We start from the raw sequence: 17,456 nt of genomic DNA, 5'->3' as shown, positions 1-17,456 counted from the left end.
AAAGAGTTGAGAGGTCATTCTGGAGGTTATTCTTATGCATTATATAGATATTCCTTTTTAGTTTTTAGTGTATTGGAATGGCTAGAAGGAAATAACTGAAACTGTAGCCTTTATTCTTTAAAGACGATTGTATAACTATATAGCTTACACTGTGACTGTGTGATTGTGAAAACTTTGCGGCTCCCACTCACTTTATCCAATGTATAGACAGATTAGTAGAAAATGGGGACAAAAAGTATATGAATAATAGGGAGGAATGGTGGGTATGGGATGTTTTGGGTGTTCTTTTTTACTTTAACTTTTAATTTTTATTCTTTTTTGTGTGTGGTAATGAAAATGTTCAAAAATTGATTGTGGTGATGAATGCACAACTATATAATGATGCTGTGAACAACTGATTGTATACCATGGATGATTGTATGGTATGTGAATATATATCGATAAAATTCAATAAAAAAAAGAGTAAACACAATGTGATCAAAGATTACAAATGTTTAAGAATAAATAAAATGTTTATCTATTGGACTATCAAAAAAGTCGGGTAGAGTGCAATATTAGTGGTCAATAAGGGTGGGGGGGCTAGTGGTATGGGATGTGTGGGGTTTTCTTTGTTCTTTTTATTTCTTTTTCTGGAGTAATGCAAATGTTCTAAAAATGATCACAGTGATGAATACACAACTATGTGATGATTCTGTGAACCATTGCTTGTATACTTTGGATGGATTGTATGGTGGCGTGTGAACATATCTCAATAAAATTATGCTAAAATAAAGACTAACCCATACAGAAAGCACACAAATCATAAGTGAATTGATCAATGAATTATCACAAAGTAAACATACTCATATAACCAACACCTAGGTCAAGAAAGAGGATAATGGTGGCCTTGTGTGACTGGAAGGGGAATAGAGCAAGACACTGCGCCTGAGGGAGAGTCCTGAGCCTGCTGATCAAGGGTCTGATGCTTTTGGTCAGGAGCCTCCTTCTCCTGATCTGGCACAGTGGAGTGCCGCGGTGGCCTGGGTACACCAGTGGAATGGCCGCTGAGGCCCAATACGTCCGGCTTCCCCGTGCCCCATGAACAGAATGGGGGAGGCTCAGGAGACCCCAGCTCTGGGCACGAAAATCCCCACATGGCAAATGTGCAATCCCAACATATCCGTGTCTACTGATGGTGCTGTTAGTACGGCACAGATTACTGCTTCGGAGCAAGAGACCCTGGTTAGACCAAAGCTGTTGCTTTTGAAGTTGTTAAAGTCTGTTGGCACACACAAACACATTTACACAATGAAAGAGATTATAGTTTATCCTGGCTAATATATCATGGCTAAACGATTATGTGGTGAGAAGCAACAGTGTATTGTATATGTTCAAATGATCTTCTAGGGGATTTGTTTGGAGTGCCAAACATCTCTGTGGAAGAGCACAGGAAAATATATACAGTGATCTACAGAAATCTGCTAGTGGTCAATCAGCAGGAACTATCAGATTCAAGCACATCTGTGAGTGAAAACAGGTGTCGCCTTGACGATGACAGCGAGCAAAAGGATCTTATGCAAGAGCTGCAGGAAGAGAACTCATCCTCAAATTTCTAGACCAACTACTTCATCTAGAAGGAGGGCAATTAGTGAGACAGAAGAAAATTCAGATGAATTAGCTGGTGAACAACAAAAAGCACCACAAATCTGATAGCATTTCCGTTTCCTTTGATGAAAGCCTTGCTCTGTGTGTAATAAGGGAGATATGCCGTGAAAGAAGCAGTAGCAGTGAATCTTTAGAGACTCCATCAAATCCAGACCTTGGTGCTGGTATAACTGCACATTCTGGTGATTGGGTAGATCAGGATTCAGTTTCAGATCAATTCAGTGTGGAATCTGAAGTTAAATCTCTCGATTCAGAAGCTTACAGCCTTAGTGATGAAGGACAAGAACTCTCAGATGAAGATGACGAGGTGTATTGAGTTACTGTATATCAGGCAGGAGAGAGTGATATAAATTCATTTGAAGAAGATCTGACATTTCCTTAGCTGACTGTTGGAAGTGTATTTCATGCAATGGAATGAATCCTCCCCTTCCAACGCATTGCAATAGATGTTGGGCCCTTCAGGAGAATTGGATTCCTGAAGATACAGGAAAGGATAAAGGAAAAATATCTGAGAGAGCTAAACTAGAAACTCAACACATGTAGAAGAGGGCTTTGATGTTCCTGATTGTAAAAAAAAAAAAAAAAAAAATGACAGTAATGACTCTAAAGAGTCATGTGTTGAGGAAAATGATGATAAAAATCACACAAGCCTCCCAATCCCAAGAAATTGAGGACTATTCTCAGCCATCAACTTCTGGTAGCATCATTTATAGCAGTCAAGAAGATGTCAGAGAGTTTGAGAGGGAAGAAACACAAGATAAAGAAGAAAAGGTGGAATCTAGTTTTCTCCTTGATGCCATTGAACCCTGTGTGATTTGCCAAGGCCGACCTAAAAATGGTTGCATCGTCCATGGCAAAACAGGATATCTTATGGCATGTTTGACGTGTGCAAAGAAGCAAAAAGAAATAAGCCCTGTGTAGTATTAGGCAACCAATTCAAATGATTGTGCTAACTTATTTCCCCTAGACAACTTGTTTATAAAAGTAGAATTCTATATATCTAACTATATAACCCTAAATGTTTATACAGTTATTTTGGCAACATGAAATTTATTTTTATTTTTTTATCAAAGTGAGAAAATCCATGTGGATGTCTTGGTCCTTGTAGATCTCTTCAGTGTAATTTACCTACATGGGAAGGGGGTGGAGGTTAGTGAATATTCACTTCCTTTTAGGAAAATTTCATTTATGTTTATATTTTATATTTGGGATTTAAGGTAATTTGACTTGGATACATAGCTCATCCTTTACTCCTTCCCCTCATATTTTAAATAATTTCCACTTTCTCTTAAATGAGAAGTATCTGATTTTTAAAAAATGCAAATAGGACATTTAAATGTAACTTATTTAGCATTTTTCTTGTAAGGAGATTAAGTTTGTGTGAAAGATTTAATAATTCAATTTTAGATACCCTTAATCCTTCTGATCCTTAGTTTCTCTGCTCTTTCAGAGCCTCTTAAAATACTCTTTACAGGTAAAAAAGAAATTGGTGGTTACATTTGGTGCTATAGAAGTAGAAATGGACCACTTATTCTCCAGCCTCTTTGGTATAGTAAGGGATAGGTGGTGATGATGTTGTCCGTTGAGAAGTCTTTGAGAACAGCCATCATTTACCCACACGACGACTTTTTTTAAAGCTCTATAGTAGAATGTGGAGTTGTCCTGCAGGGAGGGGGTGTGTCCAACCTGATATATAATTTCAGGATTTGGTGGGAATCGATTATTTCTCTTAAGTGAAAATCAGTTTGAGACACTTTGGAGTACTTTTTGGGCTGGGTTACACCATCCCTATTAGTTGCTTAAGTTTCAGACCTTTGCTTAAGGCCAGTTTTAGAAACCAGTGAATTCAGAAAGATAAATTCAGAGATTAGATAAACAGAAGAACTGTTCATTTTAAAAATAGCTGGAAAGGTCAACTTTTCTCTAAATTATCCAGAAATTATGCATCATTTTCCTTCAAGAATGGCAGAGTCATAGGATTCTAAAATATCTCTCAAACTGTGTAATTTATTGATTTATATTTATGTACGAGACTTCAGCAAAATAGTATGAATAATCAAACCTTTAGACAAGTGGAATTTTTAAAATTAAATTCAGTTTTATTGACATATATTCACATACCGTACAATCATCCATGTTGTACAATCAACTATTCATAGTACTATCATATAGTCATGCATTCATCACCCCAACCTATTTTTGAACATTTTCCTTACACCAGAGAGAATAAGAATAAGAATAAAAAATAAAAGTAAAAAAGAATACCCAAATCATCTCCCCCATCCCACCCTAATTTTCATTTAGTTTTTGTCCCCATTTTTCTACTCATCCATCCATACACTGTGATAAAGGGAGTGCAATCCACAAGGTTTTCACAATCACACTGTCACCCCTTGTAAGCTTCGTTGTTATACAATCGTCTTCAAGTGTCAAGGCTACTGGTTTGAAATTTGATAGTTTCAGGTATTTACTTCTAGCTATAAGTGGAATTGAGTTTTGATTTAAGGTCCCACTGTTTTTCTCCTAGGTATTACAGGTTGAGGACAATAAAATCAACTGAACTATGAGTTTAGAATAAAACTGGGGCATAATTTTACATAGCAACTTTGTGTATCTGTTATTAGCAGTAGATTACTATAGACAGACTTCAGAAAAACAGCATGCATACACAACTTACCCATGTATACATATATAAATAGGAAACAAATGACTGAAGGTATCAGTACTTGAGCCAGAGCTACTCTCAAATATAGTAAAGCTTAATTAATTTGGAATTAATGATAGTTCAACTAGAACTAAGCAGAATACCTCCCTTCTAAGGAGAGTTAGCAGTATAAGATAATTTAATGTACTTTCAGATACATGTATGCATTGATTATGCTGTTTACAAAACATCTATGTGCAAATGGAATCTCATTCTAAATGCCTATTACTAATGCAGTCTTGATTGTCTAAATTTTTAGGCTTAGTATGCATATATTATTTATTGATTTACAAATAAACAATTTATTAAATGATAAAAAAAAGAAAGGATATTATCAGCATCCCAGAAAGCCCATTCACGCCTCCTCCCAATCGCTACCCGTCCCTCTTCCCCAAAGGTAATCACTGTTGTAGCTTCTAACTTATTTACTTTCTGGCATCCGTCACTAAACCTACGCTCCATGCAGGTAGGGACCTTTGTTCATTCTATATCCCTGTAGGGGAACAGCTGTGCCCCAGCGCCGTGGCGACCTTGCAAGTATGGGCTCAGGCAAAGCCTGGAACTGCAGCTTAGCTGAGTCTGGTCTTGGCGCCTTGTGATACACCCAGAACAGGAGAGGACGGGAAGCCTATAAGGAGCTGCTGGGAAGCCATCTCCCCCTTACTCCCTGTCTCCCCAGAGACCATCATGCAGCAGTTTCTCATTGCCCCTCGGGTTCAGGGCAGGCTGGGGCTTTATGCCTACCCTCCCTCAGAATAGCGTAGCAGAGTATAAAATAACTTAGGTGCAGGCTAGATTTGGCTCCTCAGCAATGGGGTATCTATGCCACATCCTTTGCAGCCATCCAGCTCTTTTGTTTTGATGTCATCCTTTTTGGTGTGTGCAACAAGGATCGTGGGGAACTGGCACCTTTAGCTTATTCTTATTTTCACCGTTCAAGTAAGTAATAAACTGTCTAGATCAAAAAGTGTATTGTTGTATTTTTATTGGTCAAATCAGTCAGGACTTGGCCTTGGCCTTACCTTGTCTTGTGTGAACGAGCTTGACAAATTTGGTGCCCAGTGTAGGGCCCTTAAAGTTACATTACCCTTGACAGAAAGGGGATAGTAGCCATTCCCTAGGATCTGGACACAGAGCCCTCATCTAAGTGGGGGCCACAGGGGAGGAGTAGGGTCGTGCCACTCTCCTACGTACTCGGGGCTGTGGGACTGCATTAGCAAGTAGGACTTCCTGGGATCCAATAGTGTATCCCTATCGATAAGCTTCCAGAGGCCAGGAGGCTAGAGGTCGGACTCGATCGGTGGCACTCTGTTGGTGCCTTAAGTTGTTAAAAGTGCACTTGAGGCTGAGTGAATAGCCACTTTAAACCAAAAATAAGTATAAAGCTGTGCTTCCCAGTGCAAGTTGCTCTCTCTGTGTTACGCCCTCCCCTCATCTTCCTTGAGCTTCCAGCTACTATGTAGCTCCTGAAGTGCTTGTGTTTCTTTAAGAAAGGGCCTAAAAGAGTTTGAGCAAAAAACTGGCAGTGAAGAGGGGGGGTAAAACAGTGAAAGTAACTTTACAAGTGAGGCTCCAGCCAATTCACTGTATGAATTGTATGCTGTAAAAATGTGTAATTGGTATTGAAATGTGTTACATGTTTGAATTGAGAATTCTCATAAAGTGTTAGAAAATTCCTCGATGTCCAAAATTTTCCACTGTCTAATGGCTTCTTGGTTGGCAAGCTAGAGGTCTATGTGACACATACACTGAGCTTTGGCTGCTAAAACCTTGAAGGCTGCCTGCTATGAGTGCATCGTGTTTTGAGCAAACACCACATACCAACCTGTTTTCCCAAAACTTGCACACAAGCCCTTGGTATTTAACCACTTTTGTTCCCCAACCATATATAACCTGTAGAGCAGTTGCCATAGGTGCCGACACACTCAGGTGAACTTCTTGCCAGTCTTTCTGTCTGCTTCACGAGGTGGCTGCAACTCTCTGTACGTAAGTTCCCCTAATAAATGCTTTGGGACTGATTACCCTGGTGTTCGGTGCCTCTTTCTTTGGAATCTCAACTGGCCCAGCAAGGTCTCCCCCTATCTATTCTTCCTGGGTGAGTCCTGCTGCTGGTTCAGCAGGATGTGACAAGGTCTCATTTGTAGTGGCCTTGGCTGCTGCCAGCAGGAGTGGCGGTAAGCCCCAAGAAATTTCAGGGCAGGCTCGCCAAGTAATGTGTCTTGAAACAATGTAGGTGGATTTACAACAATGAATTTCTCTGGCAGTCAAGGAAAAACTGCTGTTTTTTTTTCTTTTCTTTTCTGTAGATTTCAGAAAAATCATGCATTAAGCAGAGTTCCTGTACCCCTCCCCCACTCCCCCCAGTTTTCTCTATTAACATTTTACATTAGTGTGGTAACTTTGTTACAATTGATGACCAATATTATTATAATTGTGTTGTTAACTCTTGTCCATAGTTTACGTTAGGAGTCACTCTTTAAGCTGTACAGTTCTATGGTTTTTGCTTGTCTTTTTAGTTTTGTGATCACATATATAAAATTTCCCATTTAAGTACTTTCAAATATACAATTCAGTGGTATCAATTACATTCACAATTGTTGTACTACCATCATCACCATCCATTATCAAAACTATTCTATCACCCCAAACAAACTCTGTACCAATTAAACATTAACTTCCCATCTTTTTTTTTCTACAAAGTAAGAAACACTATGTTCCTGATACAAAGCTTGTAATTCATACAAATGTTGTCAAAAGTTGACTCAGTCATTTTGCAGTAAAAGAGACCACACAACAGGCAGGAATGGCCCCACTTGCTACTGATAGGTTGACTACTTAGGATTTTTAATCTCCTCCTCCCAGATATTGATACGGTCACAATCCCCTTTTGGAGAAAGACAGACAAGACTCTGCAGGCCAACCAGTTAGGAATGGATCAGGAATCTGGTGGATGGGAGTGGACCTGACTGATGAAGTGTTTTGTGAACCTTCACCCCTGAATGTGGTCCCTGAGATCCTTAGTGTTTGTGTTGATGGACAAAGTTAGAGATAGGAAACGACTCCATAAAGCCAAGAAAAACATTTTGTGGTTGTTGTTCACTCTTCTCTGCTACTGGAAAAGCACAATTGCTTCCCTCTAATGGGTGGGGGTAACCACAGATAAAATATTCGCTGGTGATCAAGGACAGTCAGTTACACAGAAATGTCCTGAGGTCTGCGGTTACAATGAGTGGGAAAGGAGGAACATTAGAGGCAGGTTTCGGCAAAAGCCAAGTGAGACTACAGTGGGTTGGCTCCTTGGCTAGCAGATGAGGGAGCCCTGAGAGTTCTGCTGACGAGGAGTATAAATCACTGTCACCTGACGACCAACCCCTGGCCACGACCACCTTGGCTGATGACGTGAGCATGGAAGAAGAACATGTAAAGACAGCTCAGGGCTTGTTGCAGTAGGTCCTCACATCTGCAATGACACAGTGGCCTACCTGAAAGGGGTTTTTGTCATCTGATAAGTACCCACGTGTTCAGGCCCAGATCAAGTTTGTGCAAAGTATGGGCTGGTGCTGCTGTGAGACCGAAAAACACACCAGGCACAGAAGTAGACACAGATTTATTAGGACTTATGAACAGGAGAGATTCTCCAGTGGCAGCCAGTGTGGAGGAATAGCACTCTATCAGTGATGGGAGTGCAAGGGGCAATATGTATATGATTTTAGAACAAGGACATTCCATATAATATGAGGACATCAGGCCTCAGTATAATCATGAAAGGGGCTTCAGACCTGATGTTTTACTAAGATTAATGTTTAAGACTAAGATATAATCAACGCCATTTTACATCCGTGATTATCTCCTTTTCCTTCCAGGGAGGTTGTTTACTTTCTTAACCTCTGCCCTGGTTAAGCAGCTATTATGTGCCTGTAGTCTTATTCCTGCTTAGGAGAGGTCCCCAACCCTGGGCTGCCACACCTTAGATGACAGTATGAGAAGCTATAACTTACCTTAGGGACACTGTAACCCCAACCTGGATTTATAAATGACACCCAAATGATGAGATAGTCATGCAGGGCCAGTCGTGCAAGGTTTGTTCAACTGGTACCATCAGAGTATCAGGGACAATTAAATTTTCTCTTGCACTCTGGAAGGCTGTTTACACAGGCACTGCTTTGGTTTAGTGGTAAAATGGCAGCAGTGGCAAGGTTCATACTGAATGAAAATGGTACATGTGCATGTCAATCCATGTAAAAATACATATCTGCACAGATGGCACAAAGATTTGTGCAATTGGAATCACCAGTGCAAATGTTTGCACTTGAGGTATTTATTTTTTCCATGGTCAGCTATAATTACACATAGTCATTTTCTTCAAGTGCTAAAAGATTTCAGAACTGATCAAATGAAAAGCTACAAGTATAAATATAAGAAATTTATATAATATATTTTAATTTCACATGTTATGCATTTAATGAACATCTGTTTAACACTATAAGTTTACATATTTAGTTTAAGAAATTTATATAATATATTTTAATTTCACATGTTATGCATTTAATGAACATCTGTTTAACACTATAAGTTTACATATTTAGTTTAAAATATTACCAAGCAATAAATCTTTTCATTTTTCATTGTAAAGAGACTGACTGGTAAGTATACCTGGCCAAGTGATTTAAACAGTATACTTGAAATTATAGCAAGATGTAGTAAAATAGTAAAATACTTCATTATTGCTTCAGTGGATTGAGAAACCCAAAAGGCGTAGATAAACAATGCTCAATAATGAAAGTGAACATCCAAAACAGTGGTGCATACCCTGAAATGGCCTTGTGCGATAAAAACTAAGCGTTTTCCACATTACTGAAGCTGTTGGCATCCACGTGGGTATTGGGCTCCCTACACAAAGATGAGGGACCAAAGCAGCTACCAGTGGGACATAAACAGCTCTTAAGCTCTGGCAATTCTTTCTTCAGGCGTTTCAACTGCTCCACTTGGAATATATTTGGCTGTTCGGGCATCCAATCATATATCCTATCATAAATTAGACCATTAACTCCAAATTCCTTCAGTTTCCTTCTGTTTTCAGGATCATTGGTGTCATCACCCCAGCAGAATATCACTAGTCCCTTAGCTTTGTCTCTTGAATCTAGTCTGGTTTTCTGAGCAGGTCTTCAATATGTGCATTTATTCCCAGTAGATTTTAAAATTGCAAACCTCATTGCAATGGAAGTTGTCTGAGATCTGTAGTCCAGGGTAAATATCAGATTTTCTTTGAGTCAAAAATAATATGGGATATATGTTCTGCTTTTGCTGAACCATTGTGCAAATACCTGCATCAAATGAGGAAAAGACTATTCTCCTCTTTCCAGAATTTTCTAAAATGGTTTTTTAAATTACATCCAAAAACAGGTTCATGTCAAAATATGTTGACAAGTTACCATCTCACATGCCATCCTTTGTTGGCCAATCTACTTTATTTCTATGTTAAACCCTACATCTTCTGGCAAAGATTCTAAAACCATCTTAAAAGAAGGAAATGGCTGATTTTCAGAGAACGAATTTTCCTCCTGTCACAGATTCTTTCCAATCTTTAGATTTTAATGCGGTCACGTGAGCAAGCTTTAACAACTGGGGTTGATCAAATATTAATTCCTTTACCAGAATTTCAAATAATTCAACTGAATCAGCATCACATTTCTTTTTCATAGTCAAAGAACAGGTGAGATCATGATATACCACAGGCACAAAATCTTTAGAAAGGTGTACATCAAATTTTACAAATGCTGCACCATGACTAGCAGCATTTCCTAAAGAAGCAGTAGAATTTTCTTGAATTTTAGCAAGCTGGGCAGTTGTTGTAGAGTTCCTGCACCTCGATGTCCAACATCCAATACTATTCTTGGCTTCTAATACTTGGAAAACAAAGATTTCATGTCACAATTGTATCCCAGCAATGGCTTAATAATTACATAGTCGACTCTCGGCCTATAGTTTTTCTGGAATTTCTGCTCATGATGGGAAGAGTGAGAACTCCAGCACTCTTCCCACTTTCGGCAATGGTGGATGATAACAGACACGCTATTCCCCCAAGTCCGGGAAGAGCAATCGCTCTGAACTATAGGTTCACTGAGGTCTTCCTAAAAAAAATCAAAGGTTAGTTGCAGTTATCTGGCTCCATTGTCTGCGTGCGATACTCGGTCCAACTATCCGGCTGTAGCCACACCCACAATCAGGCTGGGAATGCTGGCACTTGAACTCATTGTCACTTATTAAGGCTATCTCCAGGCTATTAGACATTTTGTGAAGAACAGTGGGAGATACCCTATCATCATCTTCCTCCAGACCCTCTAGTGTCAGCTTTACCCTAAATCTAGATTTTTAAAATTTTTTCTTAGTTATTGAGACAGGAGGTTTTTCAGAATAATGCAATCTTATTTCAGTCTGACACGTCAGCCACCCAGAATCCAGAGTTGCAACACCACTGTGGATTCCAAATGGTCCATCGTCAATAATAATCTCACTTTCTAAAGGGTTGATAGATCGTGGTTGTAGATGAGTCTCCCACTTGTGAACTATGCTTGACATGGACCACCGATAGCCCTTGGTTCTAAGAAGCACCCTTTGGAGTAGCCATACCGAACTGATACTCCTCCATTGAGTACATGGCTGTTTTCCATGAGGTGCTTTCACCTGTCTCATTCTCTGGAAGACGAGTCATAGCATTTTGAGGATTCCAATTTCCCAAAGCATCGCAACTTCCACATATTGCAAAAACTTCTCCTGGTAAAAGAGTTCCTCTTATTTCGAAAGTAACCTGAGCAGGTGTCATTCCGATGGATTTATTTTAGGACGTCGTGCGGCTCCGCGAGTCGGCGCCGCCACTGCCGCCGCCGCGCCCCACAGTGAAGGACCGAGGTGCCCCACGCCGGCTGTCCGCGCCTCTCCAGAGCTTCCCCGCGCGGCCCGCGGCGGCGCGGAGGGGCAGAAAGCCACTCTGCTCAAAACCGTTTCAGCTGCTTCAGACCAAACTGCCAGGCCACCAGGCAGGGCGGGGTCCATGGGGCCTCGTTTAATATTCTTACTAGTCCTGTGAATTAGGTCTTTTACCATCATCATTTTGCAGATGAAGTAATTGAGGCTCAGAGAGGTTGACGGACTTGCCCAAGATCACACAGCTATAAAGAATAGGAATTTGACCCCAGACAGTGTCTCCAGAGCCTGTGTTCTTACTCTCCTCACCACCTTACCTTACTGCCCCTTAAGAAAATGAAAGACATGCAAAATCCATCCAAAAAGTGAGGAATTTAGCTGCAGTCTTGCAAGGGTGAAGACTTCAGTATACTCAAATTTAATGGAAGAATTAGGTAATGGTATAGCATGGGTTCAAGGAACAGGTCCTGTGGGAACTCCCCAATTATAAGTTATAAAATTGCAATTTCCAGCTGGCTAAGCATTTTTTTTTAAAAGAGCTTGCCACACCCTAATTTCCTTCAAAATAATACTAGAGGAGGGAATTGGGTAAGGGTGTAGAGAAGAAACAAGACTAACCATGACTTGAGAATTGTTGAAACTGGTTGATGGGTACATGAGAGTTCCTTATACTAATCTATTTTTGTATATGTGTGAAATTTTCCATAAAAAAAAGTTAAGAAAAAAAAAGTATCAGCTCCATCTTTTGTGGTGATTGGGGTAAAATATTGACATGTTATAAGTTAAGCTAACGAAATGTTAAATAAAAAATGTTCTATCCTCCAAAAAAAAATGGGGATAGGTTGGCGGGAGCAGTGCTTGACACAACCATTGGGGAGAACAGAGTCTTGAAGTCAGTCAAAAATTTTTGGCTGATAAAACAGCTCAGCCTTCTGAGATGGTGGATTCTTTGGCCCAATGTGCTCCAATTCTCAATTCTTGAGATACTGAGGTATCAAAGAAAGAGTTTTATTGCTAGGTACGAAGCAAGAGAACAGATGGCCTATAGGTCCAAAATCTGTCTCCCTAGACTGCAATAATTCTGATACTTTTATAGCATTAAAAGATGGGCAGGTTTTAGGCTAATGAGCACAGTGTCCCCAGATGAAGTAATTAGAGGTGATCTAATTATTGAGCATGTGCAGATTGATTAAATGCTTAGTCACAGAATGTATATAAGAAAATGGCAGCCTTAATATGATGATGCGTGTGATTTTTAGCATTATAATGAGGTATAAGTGACTTGTAGGTTAAAGTTTAAGCTACTGCACATGACAGGTGGGCCCATTTTGGTTATATCCAGCTTTGGTTATCAAGATAACTTTGTACTTGGGGTGGTTAGTTCTGGGCTAACCCAAGACCCTTCATTAATAAACATTAGGGGCTGTCTTTAGTGATCATAAGACTCTAAAAGTAGAAAAATTGGATAAATGAGTACAAGTGAAGGTGAGTCACAAGGTTTTTACAATCACAAAGGCACAAGATAAAGGCTATACAATCATTATCAGAGATCAAGGCAGCTGAATTACAGTCAGGTTTCAGGTATTTCCCTCTGTCTACTCTAATATACCAGAAAGTAAAAAGAGTGTCTATGTAATGATTTGGTGATCATAATCAGTCCTTAAATCCTAACTTCTCAGTTACAGTGACCCTAATTATTACTGGGTAGAGTGAAGTTGTTTTTTTAGTAATTAAGTTTATTTTAACCCCTGGAAAATTAGCATTAAATATAGAGATGATAAAATAAATCAAACACATTGTATTAGTACTTTTTGTATGATTTTTCATTAATAATTTGTGTGTTAGTAAGCAATTAGGTAATTAATTCTAGACTTGTGATTTTTTAAAAAATGAAACATATGAGAATATACTTATTTTATAAATAGTGATGGAATGTTTTATGAGAACTTGAGAATTACTATATTTTATCAATTTAATCTATTAGATTTTCCTGTGTGCTTTAGGTACTTAGAGTAGATCTTGCTTGTCAGATCAGGCAAGTGAAGAGCTTTAAAAAGGAAAAATAAAAGATTATCTTTAAGCATGCAACTCAAAATGTGTTAATTAACTAATTAACTTAAGGCACCTATCTGACCACCAAAATATTTGCACTCCCTTTCCACAATGGGAAGTCCACTATAGCTTGTAGCTAGAGTGTTTGCTAGGAACCGGCTGTCTTTCCCAGCCCCTTTTGGATAGGTGGGCCCAGTGACCAGCTGTAGTTAATGGAAGGGAGCAGAAATTATATGTATCCACTCTGGGCCAAGGGGGTTAGATATTTGGCTTGCTTTCCCCATCAGCTTTTTGCTATTATATGGTGACATTGGAGGCCACATGTTGCTGAAGTTGTTACAGGATGGAAGGAGTGTGACTCCCTGAATCACCCTTTGGAGGAAAGTCACCCAACAGAGCCACCCAACCGGGGAACAGCCCTAATGGTCTTTGCCTGAGCAAAGAAATAAACTTTTATTGTGTTAGACTCCTGAGATTTGAGGGTTGTTTCAAAATAGCTATCATCTTAACTCTGACTAATCCAGTTGCGAATGGGACTGAGTGCAGGTTATTCTGTTGGTTCTTACAGCTCTGTCCTCCACCTTTCTCCACCCTGTTCAGTGCTTAGGAAAGACCACTATAGTCATGCTCCGTTGTCCTCTGGCTTCCAGTCAGTTGGTGGGAGGAACCAGTAAGTGAGGAGGGGAATGGCCGCAGGCCCTGTGGAGCAGCCCCTTTTCCATAACCACATATCCTGGGTTCAGATATCACTGCTCCCTCCCCTGACGTCCTCAAGCCTCAGATGGTGACAGATTCCCGCTGTTGCTAGTCTCTGAACACTCCACCGTCCGCTGGTTCCCTGGACCCTGCTCACATCTCTGAACACAGTCCCTTATTTAAATTTTCTTCAGTTAAGCCCATTTGAGTGTGCCACATGATCGTTTAATGAAGTTTAAAAATTAACAAAATGTTTCCTTGAAACTTATTGTTAACATTTACTGAATTTATTGATAGAAATAAGTCTTAGTTGGCTTTTGCTACAGTAATGGTGCATAACAAACCATTCCAACAATGCTTTCAACAACAACCATTTAAAAGGCCATGAACAGATTGAGACATGGGGAAACAAATGCAACTGGTCAAAAGAGGGGAAATTCACTTAATTTAACAGAGACAGAAATTTTGACCCATCAGGATGACAAAAATGAAGACGTTTAATATATAATGTTTGCAAGGATTTGGATAACTGTATTCTGCTGGCACAGCCTCTGTGGAAGGTAATTAGTCAATGTTTTCCACAGTTTCATTGTTTATTCTCTTTGATCCAGCAATTCTACTAATAGGATTTTTTTCCCTCATAAAATATCAGCATAAAGGCACAAAGATGTATGGAGACCAATGTTAACTACTATAGTAAATGTGATAGAAAAAACTGGAAATGACCTAAATGTCTGTCAAGCAGAGATTAAATTGTGGGACAGTCTACAATGGAATATTACACAGCCTCTAAAAATGAGGCAGACTCACTTGTGCCCAACGTGGATCCCTCAGATACACAGTAAGGGGAAAAAAGCAAAGTAGAGTGGTAGGTATGTTTGTATATACACAGAAATATTTTGGAAAAATTCAAATGACACTTAATGGTTTCCTCTGGGAAGAAGGTTCATTATAAACAGAGCTATAATTTGCTTTTTGACCTAATACATTATTGTTATCTTTTCCTGTCAATAAACCTGATGGACAGCAATATTTTAATAGTATTTCCTGATAAACTAAAAGGGTAAAGACTGAAAAAAAATAAGGGTACAGCTATTCTTTAGAGAGGCACCGTTTACTACCACAAAATGCGGTTGGCATGACATAGGACTAAGTCTTTTCTGATGAGGTGCCGGCTCTAGGTCACAGGGAAAGTCTCAGATGTTAGTAAGACATGCTTTTCTGGCAAAACATTGAAGCTACTCATGAGTGAATATATATCCAACACCCAGGTAGCCAGGGTCCAGTTTTCCCTGAATAGAATGGAAATGCTAACTGTGCATTCTAAGGAAAATTTCACTCAGGGAACTTACCAATTTCATCTAAAATTCTGATATTCTTTTAGAAGAGAGGTAATGGTCACAAAAGTCAAAGCTTTTTACAGTGTCTTTCTTTGATCCTATGGTTGTCATGGGGTTGGAAGATACCAGAGAATGGCTTTACTGTGAGTAGGTCTTGTCCACAAAGGACAAAAATTAATCAATTATGTCACATTCTGCACAAAGAAATTGGCAACTGAATTTTATAAACAGGTAAAATCTTAATGCTAAAATCGGTATTTTAATCCAGTGAGGCTGTTAATCAGACTGTTGAGTGTCTTCTCTAAATACTTACCTTTCTTTGATCTGTGATACTATATTTTAGAAACTTACCTCTTGGAGTGTCAATCACTGATTCAGCATGTTGTTGACAGAATACTCTGAAAATACGCAATTTCAAAGAATCCTTAGATATTTTCATTGATGTCGGTTTTCAGATACGATGTCTATTTTCATGTGATCTAAAAAGGAACTAACCTATTTTCATGATGGCTTCACCCTAAATATTTATTTGTTAAAGGAAAATGCTGTTCAAATCTGTGTAAAATTGCTGACCCACATTAGGTGCAGATGGAGACTCTGTCAGATGTCTTCCGTGCTCTCTGAACCTCAGGAAAATCATTGTATTCTCTAAGGAGTGAATGCTGATTAAATAGTTTAAAGAATTTTATTGTATAAAATTGCATAAAGGTTGAACATCTTCTGACATACAAACTTCCACCAATTCACCAAATTCTTGATTTTCCAAAATAAATAGCCAAAAACTTGCATGCATCAATTTGGGGGGAAAATAATTTTCCAAGTCAATCCAACAAGGCATTTCCCTCATTTATATATATATAGATATTTTTAAAATATATTTTTTTATTATTGAAGTTGTAAGTTTACTGAAAAACCATGCAGAAAATACAGCATTCCAATATACCCCACCTTCACACGCAGTTTTCCCTATTATTACTTCGCATTAGTGTGACACCTTTGTCACAATATTTGAAAGATTATTATAATTTTATAATTGCACTATTAATTACAATCCATAGTCTACATTAGGCTTTACTGTTTGTGTTGTACAGTCCTATTTTTTAAAACATTGTTAAAAGGAAAAATTATAGCCAGGAAAAATATAGGCAAAATTGAATGATTAGACCAAAGGTAGAAGATAGTGCACATATATGTAGGTGATAATTTTTTTTAAATTTTTTTTACTTATTAAGATTTATTCACACACCATACAATCATCCAAAATATACAGTCAATTGAACCCATTACCATCGGTGCCAGTTTGAATGTATTGTGCCCCCCAAACGCCATTATCTTTGATGTAATCTTGTGTGGGCGGACATTATCAGTTTTGATTAGATTTCTTTGAGTGTTTCTTTGGAGATGCGCCCCACCCAGCTGTGGGTGATGACTCTCATTGGATATTTCCATGGAGGCATGGCCCCACCCATTTAGGATGGACCTTGATCAGTGGAGCCATATAAATGAGCTGATGGGCAGAGGGAACTCAGTGCAGCTGTGAGTGACATTTTGAAGAGGAGCAACAGCCAAGAGGGACACTTTGAAGAAAGCACAGGAGCTGCAGATGAGAGACAGTTTGAAGATGGCCATTGAAAGCAGACTCTTGCTCTGGAGAAGCTAAGAGAGGACAAATACCCCAAGTGCAACTAAGAGTGACATTTTTGAGGAACTGCAGTCTAGAGAGGAACATCCTGGAGAAAGCCATTTTGAAACCAGAACTTTGGAGCAGAAGCCAGCCACATGCCTTCCCAGCTAACACAGGTTTTCCGGACACCACTGGCCATCCGCTAGTGAAGGTACCTGATTGCTGATGTGTTACCTTGGACATTTTATGGCCTTAGGACTGTAACTGTGTAACCAAGTAAACCCCCTTTTATAAAAGCCAATCCTTTTCTGGTGTTTTGCATTCCAGCGGCATTAGCAAACTAGAACACCATCATATAGTTGTTCATTCATCACCCCAATCTATTTTTTTAACATTTTCCTTGTACCAGAAAAAGTGATAATAAGAATTTAAAAAAATAGTGAAAAAGGAACACCCAAATCATCCCCCTCCT

The 17,456-nt window shown here is 39.1% G+C and overlaps 2 pseudogenes; one reads left to right on the top strand and one right to left on the bottom strand.

The window, feature by feature from the left end:
• The first annotated feature begins 1,140 nt into the window (after positions 1 to 1,140).
• On the top strand, positions 1,141 to 2,611 carry LOC119513827 (annotated as a pseudogene).
• A 6,572-nt stretch (positions 2,612 to 9,183) lies between these two features.
• LOC119514535 lies at positions 9,184 to 11,171 on the bottom strand (annotated as a pseudogene).
• Between the last annotated feature and the right edge of the window lie 6,285 nt (positions 11,172 to 17,456).

This window comes from Choloepus didactylus, chromosome 18 (assembly GCF_015220235.1).
Source record: "Choloepus didactylus isolate mChoDid1 chromosome 18, mChoDid1.pri, whole genome shotgun sequence".
NCBI classification, from domain to species: domain Eukaryota; kingdom Metazoa; phylum Chordata; class Mammalia; order Pilosa; family Megalonychidae; genus Choloepus; species Choloepus didactylus.
The sequence above is the reverse complement of the archived record's forward strand: the minus strand, read 5'-3'. Positions and strand labels throughout refer to the sequence as shown.